Here is a 12,903-nt window from a genome sequence, read left to right on the forward strand (position 1 = left end):
CTTGAAAATCTATCTCAATCAAATATACTTGTGAATATACTATTACTGTTAATATTCACTACAAAAATACAGAATCATTGCCAATTCGATGCTTTCAGTAGGATGTATCTTGTCTGTTTTTATTTGTTGTGAAAAATAGAGCTGGAATGTATGGATCTGGAGGAACATAGTGTGCTGCAAATTTCTAAAGTAAATAATAATTAGAAGAGATGAAAATAGATCATTTTTTTACTGAAATAGTTCATTTTGTATAAGTCATGACTTGTTCTTCATCTTTGTGAGATTTTACTGGAGGCTACCTTTTTTCTCATAACAGAATAAAGACAATGAAACACTCTCTAACCCCTTTTCTCTAGGGTTCCTCGAGGCAAGTAGATTATATCATGCACTTGAAAAGTTGAGGGGAGCATGGAACTCTAGGTTTACTTATTTATTTGCATCATCTTCCTGGGCACACATTTTCTTTTATTCTAGAATGAACTTAATTGAAAAAATTAAGTATAACTAAGAGGTCATTTATAGCAATCTTTGAACCTATTACAGATTCAAACTGACACAAATCTGCCTTACTTGTGAGATTTCAGGGTACATTTAATTAAATGGAAGGATAGAGAAGTTAGATGAAAGCAGGCTCCACTCTGTACCCCATGCACACAGAACACTCCAAGTCTGTACCAAGCACAATTAAAGCCCTGGTATGTTTGAACTTTTGGAATATGGAGATCATTGTATACATTTGTGAATATTTTATAAAGGTTCTAATTAAACATCAATACATATATGAATCATATTGAAGTCTTTATTTTTAGAGAATCTGGGTCTGTTGGTCTGGGGTAGAACTCAACGATGAAAACAAAATGTGTTGATGATTCATGTACAATATTTTAAGTATCAAGTTCTGAGGCATTTTGATCACTACTCTTAGAATGGGAAATGTAGTAACACTGTATGGGATATGATCACAAACAGAGTATAAGCACGTTTTTGGAAGTTTTTTGGGGGGCATGTGATTGATGCAAGATGTGAGAAATGAAGGCTGAAGCAAACATAACTGAGGTATGGAGTCAGTGATTAATTCTTTCCTGGATATTAGATCAGTACTTCAGTTGAATATTTCTCCTAAAGCACAATCTGCCACACATGATTCATGCTGGTTCTGAAAAGAGTTCACATGAGATAGTTCCCTCCTTCCCTCCCTAATTCTGCCCCTTGTACAGTTCCTCAGTGACAGTTTCAGGTACAGCTTAATCCTATACATACCTAGGAAGGAGCTCTGTTGCCCAGGGGCACCACGGGCAGGCTTTGTCTAAATTAGTATTCATCTGTGTCACTAAAAGAAATCTAGGTTGTACTGATCATATAATGAGCATTTGTTAGAGTAAAGCATCCTGATGATGCTTCCAGAATTTTCGGGTGCTACTTAAGTGTTCTATTTGAAAGCCAGCTAGTATTTTGGCCAAATAACCGGTCAATTAATAATAGGGTTCCAGATTTGGAAATGTCATGTGTATTTCACCTGTGGTCCTTGACAAGAAAAGGGGTGGGGAGCATTGTCAGTGGAGTGGAAAGTGATACAATCATTTTGGACAATTGAACATCAGAGTTTCACAGTTTATACGTAACCTACCCCATAACCTAGCAATTCCACAGATAGTTCCAAATGGAACAACTCAAATATTTATCAAAGGGCTAAAAATTTGTCAATGAAAATTTAATGGCAGGGGCTGGGGATATAGCTCACGGGTACAGCATTGCCAAGCATGCACGATGTCCTAGGTTCAACCCCCAGTACAAAATAATAATAATAACAACAACAACAATAATAATTAATGATACACTACTCAGAAATAAAAAGAAATAAAGTCTTAATGTGTGGAACAATGTAGATAAACAAGAAAGACAACATATCAAGCTAAATATCCAGAAATATCATCCCATTTGCCTGGTTTTTGAAGACAGCCAGAACTTGTGCATGACAGGAGTCAACAAACTATAACAGAAGGCCATATCAACTCTGCTCTCTTATTGTGTATTTGCACAGCTACTGCATTGAGCCTTTTAAAAAAGCATTGTTAAAAAGCATGTAAAGATCCCAGTGGCTTGGGAGGCTGAGGCAGGAGGATTGTGATTTCAGACTCAGCCTCAACAACTTAAGGATGCACTAAGCAACTCAGTGAGACCCTGTCACTAATAAAATGAGAAAAGGGGCTGGGGATGTGACTCAGTGGTTAGGCATTCCTGGTTTCAATCCCTGGTACCAAAAAAAAATCATGTAAAGAACAAAAAGTATGTGAAATAGAAATAGGTAGCCAACAGAAGCCTAAGATATTTACCAGCTGGTCCTTGACAGAAAAGGTTTGAGAATATGACTGTTCTGCGTTGACAGAAACTAGCAAGTGCTCATCTCTGGTGGGAAGACAGAAAGGGGGCACAAGAAAAAAAAATAAAATGATAGAAATGTCCTACACTTCATTTTAGGTATGTTTATAAATGTGTCCATAATTGTTAAAATTCATTAAATAGCACATTTGAATTGTATAATTTCATTATAATTTATGCCTCTATCTATAATGGCATAACTTTAAAAATATAAAAAAATTAATACTATTAAGGAAAAGAAGAAGGCCTTAAATGCACATCTTTTAGATTAACCCTTTGACAATCTCAAGGGATTAACAAAGAAGCAAAGACAAACCTTGTAACAAACCAGCGCTATCCTCTAGAGCTGAACCATACAAAAGCTTCCTGTTGATCCATGAGGCCCTGAGGAAACAGAATCTGCGTGAGCAATCCCTTCACCCTGGCTGGTGCTGCGTAGGTTTGTATCACAGTCCAAGACAAATATGAAGGTACCAGCTGTGATGTTTTTCAGTGGCAACAGGGAGATGTACTAATATTGGCAAGGGCAGAATATATCACAGCTCCAAGAGTCACACTGCAGGTACAATTCAAGTGCACCCAGTAATTTAGGCATTGAGCATGCTTATGGCTCACCAAACAACACCTCTACCATATCAACTGTTGTTGAAACTCCAGCCTGCAAATTCTACACTTTGTCTGAGTCACATAAATAGCATTTTTGATCTAGGCCTTGAGAATCTCCAGACTGAATGCAGTATGAGAGCCAGTGTTATGTATGACTAACTTGTGAGTAGTCTGGATTATATAGCCCCAAATAGACTTTTTGACTAACTTCTTTAGAAGTAAGTGATAGTGGAATTATGTTACTTTGTTGCTTTTTCAGACACTCTAAAAACCAAGACCTGACAGTGTTCGTTCTAGGACATAAATCTGTTAGTGGTCCAATTTCAGTAGAAAACTGGTGGCTTATTTTAAGTACACAAAGTACTTACTCAAAAAGTTGCTGGAAATCTTAGGAAGGGTAGCCGTGTGAATCAATGTGTAAACATGCACTGAATATGGAAATCATCTATATTGTAGTTTTGCATTCTGATAACTATCAGTTCTGGGCACAGATCTGGGATACAGATGAATGGAGTGAAATGCCCGAGAGAGGTTCTGACCCAAAGTGATGGGGAATAATGAGCAGAGGAAACACATTTATTGTCTGTCAGTCGGCAAACAGATAGAACTGATTGCAGAGAACCATGATATGGAAAGTAGGGAGAGGTGAGAATAATTCGAACAATGTTATAATGAGTTGGTTGTAAGGAAATTTAATTCCTTTAAAATCTCTGCCAATATTGCCAAAGATTGTGGGTCCTGTTTCACTTTCACAATAAATGAAACCACCAAACATATAAATTACTGAAGTTAGATACTATACATTTGTATGTCACTTCATCGTAAAACCTCAGCTTTCATCTTAACTCTCCTGGATACAGTTTAGAAACTAGAGGCTCAGTCCTCAATAATCTGAGATAACAGCAAGAATACCCTCTTTTGATCAGTCTGTAAAATCTCTGCCAATAGTAGTGTGGATTTATTCACAGTAAAAGTATGGGGATGTACAAACTCATCTGGTGAATAGTGACAGAAATTTATACTATAAAGGACAGAAAATTTTCTTGAACTTGAGGAAGGTATTGAATGGGCAAAAAGGTAATATAAAAAACCCTGCATGTATGAAATTTACTTTTTTAAGGAATTGCCACATGCAAGCCCTGTCACAGGGGCTGAAACTTAGTAAGATCCAATGTAGTAAAGTAAGATAATTGTTTATAATTGGAGATGTGGACATTTTTTTAAAAAAATTAAGACATATGAGAACAAGCAAATATGGTATATACTTACTTCCATTCAGAATGATAGTTAAAGAGGTGCTTACAAAATAAACAAGAATGAGAGTTGTCATTGAACATTCATATATTAAGAACAAAGACATAAAGGGAAATAGGTATAAGAAAATCTTAGTAAGTACCTCAGTCTAAAGGGAGATCTGACAATCTCCAAAGTGGAACTTGAAAAATATCTGAGTACAGCTTTCTGAGTACAAAATGCTTTAACAATTGCACATGAGACTGTAATTTTAGACCTATTCAAATATTTGTTCTTCTATTTTGGGCAAAGTTTAGGTAGTGTTATGAGGCGAGAAATATATACCTGGTAATAATATACCCATACCCTTAATTATGCCACCACGCATGCAGGGCTGGGCTTTGTCACTTTGTTCTTTTTTAACAAATGAATCTGGAAGAAATAGGTATGAAATGGTGTACTAGCTTGAGTGTAGGAGTTGTAGTGGGACTGGTGATGTGGAATCAAAACGTGAACATAAGAAAATCAATGATCAACTGTGCATGATTGCCAGTTGCCTTGTATGCTAAATTGGTCATGGACAAATTGCCTTTAGAAAAACTATTTAAGAGATCAAGGTACATGAAAATCATAAATTCAATTTTTTTCATGATGACAAAATATTATTTCATAGTAAAAAATATCATTTCAGAAGTAGGCTAATATAGTGCCACTTTATACACTATTTGGCAAATATTCTATAAATAGTTTTCTGTAATAAGAATATAATAAATAGATAAACTGTGGATTTTTAAAAATATATGCTTAATTTATTTGGTTTTAAAATTTTTTTAAAAAAGACCTATGCTGGTTATAAGTGTTGCTGAAGTAGGGAAATTAGAATAGAGAAGTTTGTGCTTAAAAATGCATTAATATAGTAGATTTTATTTTACATGTCTTTATCATAATAAAGAAAAAGTTAAAATGAAAACAAAAATTATTCAGTTTTAATATAAGAAAAGAAAAAGAAGAAGGAGGAGGAAGAGGAGGAGGAGGAGGAAGAAGAGAAAAAAACATTCAAATCTCTACCTCTACCTTCCATTTCTTCTCAGAGATCAATAGAATGGGAAATACTCTTCTGCATATTTCTTTGCCCATTCATGAATATACTAGTCTAGATACATACATACAGATTTTTTTTTCAGATTTATCATTTTGTATTTGAACCCTTATTTTACAAGATTCTATAACAGTGAACTAAATTTACAATCTAATTTGTTACTATAATTGCCTTCAACACATATTTTTGTACATGCTCTTATAATCTCATATATGTAATATTTACAAATTACACTTTTGATAGAATAAATTGTTAAAAAGGGCACATTTTAGTCCAGGAGTATAGTGAAACAAGACCAAATGGTCATTTTATTTAAGCATATATTTACACTTCTAATATTTGAGGGGAAAAGGAAAAAAAAACAAGGGAGAGAAATGAATCTCAGTTTGAAATGTAAATATATTAATAGTAGAATTTAAATGAGCAGATAAATATAAATTTTATTTCAGCATATTCAGTACAAAATTGTTATCATGGAAAGTGGTGATAAACATTTTATCATCTTCTTCCACTTTTTTCAATAAAATTTAGAAAGTATTCATTCAGTAATTATCAGGGCCAGGATTATTCTAGGAATTAAATGTTGAACCAACTAAGGTTCACCTAATTGTCTTTGCTTTACTCTACTAACATTGTCTTTCTATTTTTTTTTTCCAACTTGTTGGAGACAAAGCAGTTCATGGCAGGTAGATGGACTGAAAGCACCACCTGAAGTGTAGTCATATCTTTCCTGGGATTGCTGCTTAGTTGTGTGTTTCAGTGTCAGCTTTGTACTCTTCAAAATTAGAAAGGAGAAAATATGAGTATATTGTACTTTGTGAGTCTTTTGATCAATTTCCAATATATATCATAATGATACTGAATTAGTTTACATAAACAACACTATGTACACACTAAACAATATAATTCCTGACTCTCTCTAGCTGTCGTACTCTGCTTGGAGGTGTGTGTGTGTGTGTATGCGTACACGCACGCGTGCTTATGTTTGCTGTGCTTATGTTTGCTGTGCTTATGTTTGCTGTGGGTCTTATCTGAAGAAATCCATAGGGACTTTGTCTGCTTTAGTTCCTTGTTGTATCCTCAAGGATTGGAATGTTGAATACTGCCTAATACTGAATAGATGATCAATACATTCTTGTTGAATAAATATACTGTATTATTTCAATAGTTCATCATGTTTGAAAAGATTGTAAACACCAAAGGCAAGTTTGGATTATTAAACATAATATGCTGAAGGCAAAACATTCCTAAGAACCATTTTATTTGTAACAGAATTGATCTTAGGTTGTTTGATATTAGTTTATCCAAATCTTAAATATATAACCCTTAAGATAGTAAGTGACAGTTCAGCTTTTGTAACAAATTATTTTTTTACTTCCTAACTTGAAATTTACTTTACTGTATATGGAGTTTGTAGGTATGAAATATATTGGCAATGCCATCTTCTTTCCTCAAATTCGTTGGGCATGAGAGGATGGTGCCCACTATTCAGGCCTAGAGAGGTGACTGGGAAAACAATAGACAATATCATATTCTGACTCCTTAGTATTTTTTTCATTTCAACTTTATCATTACTTTCTATTCTCATAAATTACCTATGGAACAATATGTTAGAATTCCCTCAGCTGGCTTCACTCAAACCCCAGCCTTAAAAGAAGATTAAAAAACAGCATTGTTGTGGCTCTGTCTGCATCTATATGTAAGTAGAATAAAAATTATTCTGTGCTAAGGATAAGGGAGCTGAAGCAGAATAATTGTCAATATAATTGAAATTGAAGTCATAGGCTTATGCTTTCCAAAATCCAATGTGGAAATGTGATTTTCTAATGCCATAGACCTACTAAGAAGGAAGTGAGTTATTTATTTTTGTTTTTGATGTTGATTTTATCCTAACAAGAATTTTTCAGTTAAGTTTTAAATTAGTTTATTCAGAGTTGCTTTTCTAAGCCTCACCAGTACCAAAAATAAGGAAGCAAAACTACTCCCAGCACACTGACACACTATTTCCACCCTGATATATAGTATAGCATAAAAAATAAAATGAACAAATGTAAAGTGTTAACTCATGAAAAGTTTTATTCATCCTTCCTCTCAGGCCATTCAAATGTTCAAGTATAACAAAGTTTCAATGACCTTTCTTATTGAGAAAGCTAATTAATAGTGTGTAAATATGCAAAACAATTTCTTTATGATAAAAGTACATTGGAAAACTTAATTTTAACACATGATCTTATCTTTGAAAATATGAAGACAGTAAGATACACAGTGAGTAGCAGGACAAATGCAGCTGTTCTGTTTACTTCTGCCTCAAAGAAATAAGCCCTGAAACCTGATTTTTACTCACCTGCTTGCTATAGAGAAGCTATATGCCAAGGCTCACACTTCCCAATTAGCTTACTGAGGATAGTGAATTGATTTGGAAAAAAATCACTTCAAGTAATGGCACAGCCAAAGGAAGCAGGAGACAGACACGCATTGATTTCTTCCATCCTGAGCAATAAAGTTGATTATAGATGGGTGCGAAATCAGGAGACCTTTCAACAGGAAGCAATTTTAGTGATCTACAATTTCCCCCAATTAGAGACAACATTATGGCAGGCCATATCCAGGATTGCTGTACAGAGACTTGCTCTATGCCTGATGATTCAGTAAGATTTAAAATGCTGAATTAAGTAATGATGGTGTATTTGGAATTTCCTTATAAGGTATAACCTTGAATAGTGATATATTTACCCCATCCCTATTTACCAATAGTCAAATTGTAAATAGTATTGATCAAGCTAGAATCACAGCCATATGAACAAAAGAGCAGCTGAGAAGCAGAATGTTGTAGCAGTCTGAGCAGGGGAGGATTTAGAATTAAAATAGAAATCTCTAATTAATAGATTGAGAAATATTCAAAAAAGACCATGCACCCATGAATCAAAAACTATACTTGCAATGGAACTTTCAAAGAAATGTTAAAAGCTATCCAAGTTATACAATGAATGTATATATGTTCTCAAAATTAAGTATAATATGATTTTTGACAAAAAAAAGAGATATAATGTACATGTGAGGAAAGATTGAGTCAAAGAGCAAAAGGAAAATAACTTGTAGAAGTTCATGTCATTTCTTCCTACACAGTTCCATCCCTAAATTCCTGGAAACATTTCTTCTTTTTACTGGTTAGAACAAGGGTGGGTTGCAGTCGCCCTAAGATTGCTAAACCAGGACTGCCCTGTCCAGATTGCTTTCACTCAGATTCTTAATGGTCTTGCTGAGGCCCTCTCTATATTGCCTTTTGCATTTCCCTTTTAGCCTTATTTTTCTAACTTTGCCATACTTTATTATTTTTGACATATTTGTCACCCTTATTAGTACATTGTCTGTACATTAATACAACATAAATAATGTATAATTGTATTTTTAAAAAATATTTTTATTAGTTATTCATGGACCTTTGTTTTATTTACTTATTTATATGTGGTGTTGAGAATCAAACCCAGTGCCTCGCACATGCTTGACAAGTGCTCTACCATTGAGCCACAACCTCAGCCCATGATTGTATTTTTAACAACATGGTCAACTTGAAATGGTTAGAATAATTACAGTGAACTTATATACATAAAATGTGTTCCTTCCACTCATACAAGATTGAAACTTGAGTTGGATCTGTTTCTTGGTACTGGGTTTTCTTTCAAAGTTGTTACAATCTTCCAGTGTCTAGTCTCTCTCTCTCTCTCTCTCTCTCTCTCTCTCTCTCTCTCTCTCTCTTTCACTCACACACACACACACACACACACACACACACACACACACACACCACATTTGAACAAAGCAGTGGATTTTTTAAAATTATGGTAATATTAATATATACCTTTAGAGTAAATATGAGTGCAGGAATTTTGTAAAATAATCATACCTAGATTTACAAACATTTTCTGAGTGGGAATAATATAATTCTTCATGTAGGTTACTATTTTTATAATTCAATTTTAATATATACTTCCTTTTATATTATTAAGATGAAATATCATAAATAAAAGCCTAATGTTCTGCCTTCTCTAGAGTACAATTACTAACATTAAATTCATTTTAAACTCCCAAATAAACTGTATAATACATATAACATATATATATATATGTGTGTACACATATATATAATTTCATATATATATATACATACACATATATAGTATCTATTATTTAGCAAATTGTCTAAATTTTTTTTTTAGATTCAACTAAGAGATTTTATTGGGGGGCTTCCCAAAGGGGAAAAAAGGAGAGGAAGAGAGCAGAAAAGGAGAAGAAGAAAGTAGCCCTAAATTTTCTTTATAACCTATTGTCATATCCACATCCGAGTTATGCCAGGGTGGTGGATAAGTTGCAGACAAGCCAAGGACAGTTCCTGGAGACAGTAAGGGAGACATGTGATTTATGGGGCAAACTTAGAGGAGATCAGTGACTGCTAAAAGAAAAGCTCAGTGGTGACAGGCTGAGCAGTTACCATTTCCATCACTCAAGGTGCTTCACTAAGCACAGCCTTCTCTCCCTCACAGTGCTTTGTCCAGTGGCAACAGGCTGGAGGAATGACATGTGTGCTTTCCACAATGCCTTCAGTTCTGTGGTGGGTGCCTCTGAGAGAAGGGTTTTATGTGTGAGACTGAAGAAACGGTAACATCATCAGCATTAATATTCTTAGGTTGCTCATGTGACCTGCATCCCAAGGAACAACTGTCTTGGTGTACAAGCAAGGCAGTCGCTTTCTACAGATAACATTATCTTGCCTTTATTGCAAATATGCATAAGAAAAACCCAGTGTTCTTCAGAATAATATGTATTTGGACGTTCTTTTTCTGTTTTTTCATTCCCTTAACTTGGTAGGAATTTAAGAGAAGTGGGGCATTCAGTGACAGGGTGTTTTACTGTGCCTCTTTAAGATCCATAGACTTATTATTATATTTCTGCATGGTTATATGTTTAATTCTGTGTGCCCTGCATATATGTATATAATTACACATATTTAACACTAATTTTCAGTTTCCGCATTACTCACCAAAGGAATAGACATCATGACTTTAAGTTCCATTTCAGCAAACACTGAAATGTTTATAATTTTACTTGGAAACTTGCAGTACAATTTCCACAGGATGCTTTGGATATTAAGATACAATATAAGACACATTTATTATATGAATTTAATATTCCTGAAGTAATAAAAATGGTGACACTAGAAGGATTATAAAAGTCTGATTCTTTTAGACTTTATGATGAACAGAAAGGAAGTTGCAATGATGTCTCTAGTTTAAGGGAATTTAGAGGTGTATCCTAATTATTTATTTTGGCTGTTAGCTTTTTGTTATGATTGTTATTTGCTATGGTTTTTATTCCTTCCAAATTTCTTTTGCCCAAGAAATAATTTGGAAACAATTGTTATCTGAAATCAGATTATATTACCTAGGCTTGGCCCACAACACATATTATTATCTCTTCCATAGAACCACATTTGAAAAATTCAAGTCATATTTGCATGTATATTATATTCTTGATTTGGTTCTGTTTAATTTCTGTCATTTAAAGTCATTTATTCTAAATTCTCATGAGGCTTTTGTAGAGGTTAAAGAACTTAAATATTTTATGATTCCATTTAAAATTATTGATATGCACAGAATTAAATTTTTAGATTGAATCAATAACCTTAGACATGTGTCTAACCTCGATATAAAATATTGCTGTGTGAAGATGCAGCTGGAAAGCAATTTAAACTAAAAAAAAATCCCTTGAGCAGTTTTCAAAATTCATAATATCAGTTTTATGATTATTGAAATTAACTAGAAAGTAACTGCAATAAACTTATATAACAAATCCTTTATAGGTACAAACTTAAATTTAAAAACACCCTCATAAACTTTAAATATTTGTATGTACATATGTATTTATGTATGTATTTACATTTAGAAAGAATATAAATGTCATATAAAGAGTTGAAATAATGAAAAGTGCACATATTCATTAGCTACTCAGATTTGGATACCGGTTGTAAGAGTAAAGCATCAACTGGTGTTATTAAATGGATAAATTTGACCCTTCTATTTAACATTAGATACAAATTGTATTACCAAATGGAAAATTAAAAAATGAATTTCCAACAATAGTGTATTGTTAATGTTACACATGATTACAAAAATATTCATATCTTATTATATCTGTTGCAGGATAGGCAGTGAGAATCAAATACACTCTGTAAGTGTATGTCTGGGGTCAGCAAAAGTAGAATTAGTATAATGTTCATGTTTTATTTATTTAAAATGTACTAATTAGTACATTAATTAATACTTCATCAATTAATTATTAATTTATATATCAATTATTTCTGTATGAAAATGTTGTTAAGACTCAAATAATGAAAATAATTGAGTAAGAAAAATGTAATTTATGTCTACAAATAGGTGCCTAGAAGACCCTCAGTGGCTCTTTTAATTTTTTTAAAAAATTTGTTTTAATTAGTTATACATTTCAGTAGAATGCACTTTGGTACATCATATATAATGGAGTATAACTTCTCATTCTCCTGGTTATACAAGATGTAGAATCAGACCAGTCATATAGTTATATATATTCATAGGGTAATAATGCCTGATCCATTCTCTTTCCTACCCCCAAACACTCCCTTCACTCCCTTCACTCCCCTCTACCTAATCTAGTATTATTGTGCAGGTTGGTATAGATGTAGTAAGAATTTATTCTTAGTAAAATTATTAAACTCTATTCTTCCCTAGCCTTTCCCCCATTGTGAATTAACATCCAATATATCAGAGAAAATATTTGGCCTTTAGGTTTTAGGGATTGGCTTCACTTGGCATGATATTCTCTAGCTCCATCCATTTATCAGCAAATGCCATAATTTCATTCTTTAAGGCTGAGTAATAGTCCATTGTATATATATCACATTTTTATTATATAAAATTCCATATTTATATATTATTAAAAATTGTGAATTATAGTTAAAATATACGAATGTTATCTTTTTATTTTAATTTGTTATAGGTAACAACAGAATGCATTAGAATTCATATTACACATATAGAGCACAATTTTTTATATCTCTGGTTGTACACAAAGTAGATTCACATCCTTTGTGTCTTCATTCATGTACTTAGGGTAATGCTGACCATAGCATTCCACCATGTTTCCATCCCCTATGCCCCCTTCCTTCCCCTCCTTCCCCTTTTCCTCTTTGACTTATCTAGAGTTCATTTAATCCTCCCATCCCTCCTCCCCCCACAGCATATTATGGATCAGCATCCTTAAATCAGAGAAATCATTCAGCATTTGGTTTTGGGGGATTGGCTAATTTCACTTGACATTATATTCTCCAGCTTCATCCATTTACCTGCAAATGCCATGATTTTATTATGTTTTAATGCTGAATAATTTCCATTGTGTATACATATCACATTTTCTTTATCCAATCATCTCCTGAAGGGCATCTAGGTTGGTTCCACAGTTTAGCTATTGTGAATTGTGCTGCTATAAACATTGATGTGGCTGTGACCCTGTAGCATGCTGTTTTTAAGTCCTTTGGGCATAGACTGAAGAGTGGA

Source organism: Spermophilus citellus, assembly GCF_964194105.1.
Source record: "Spermophilus citellus genome assembly, chromosome: 14".
Lineage (NCBI taxonomy): Eukaryota > Metazoa > Chordata > Mammalia > Rodentia > Sciuridae > Spermophilus > Spermophilus citellus.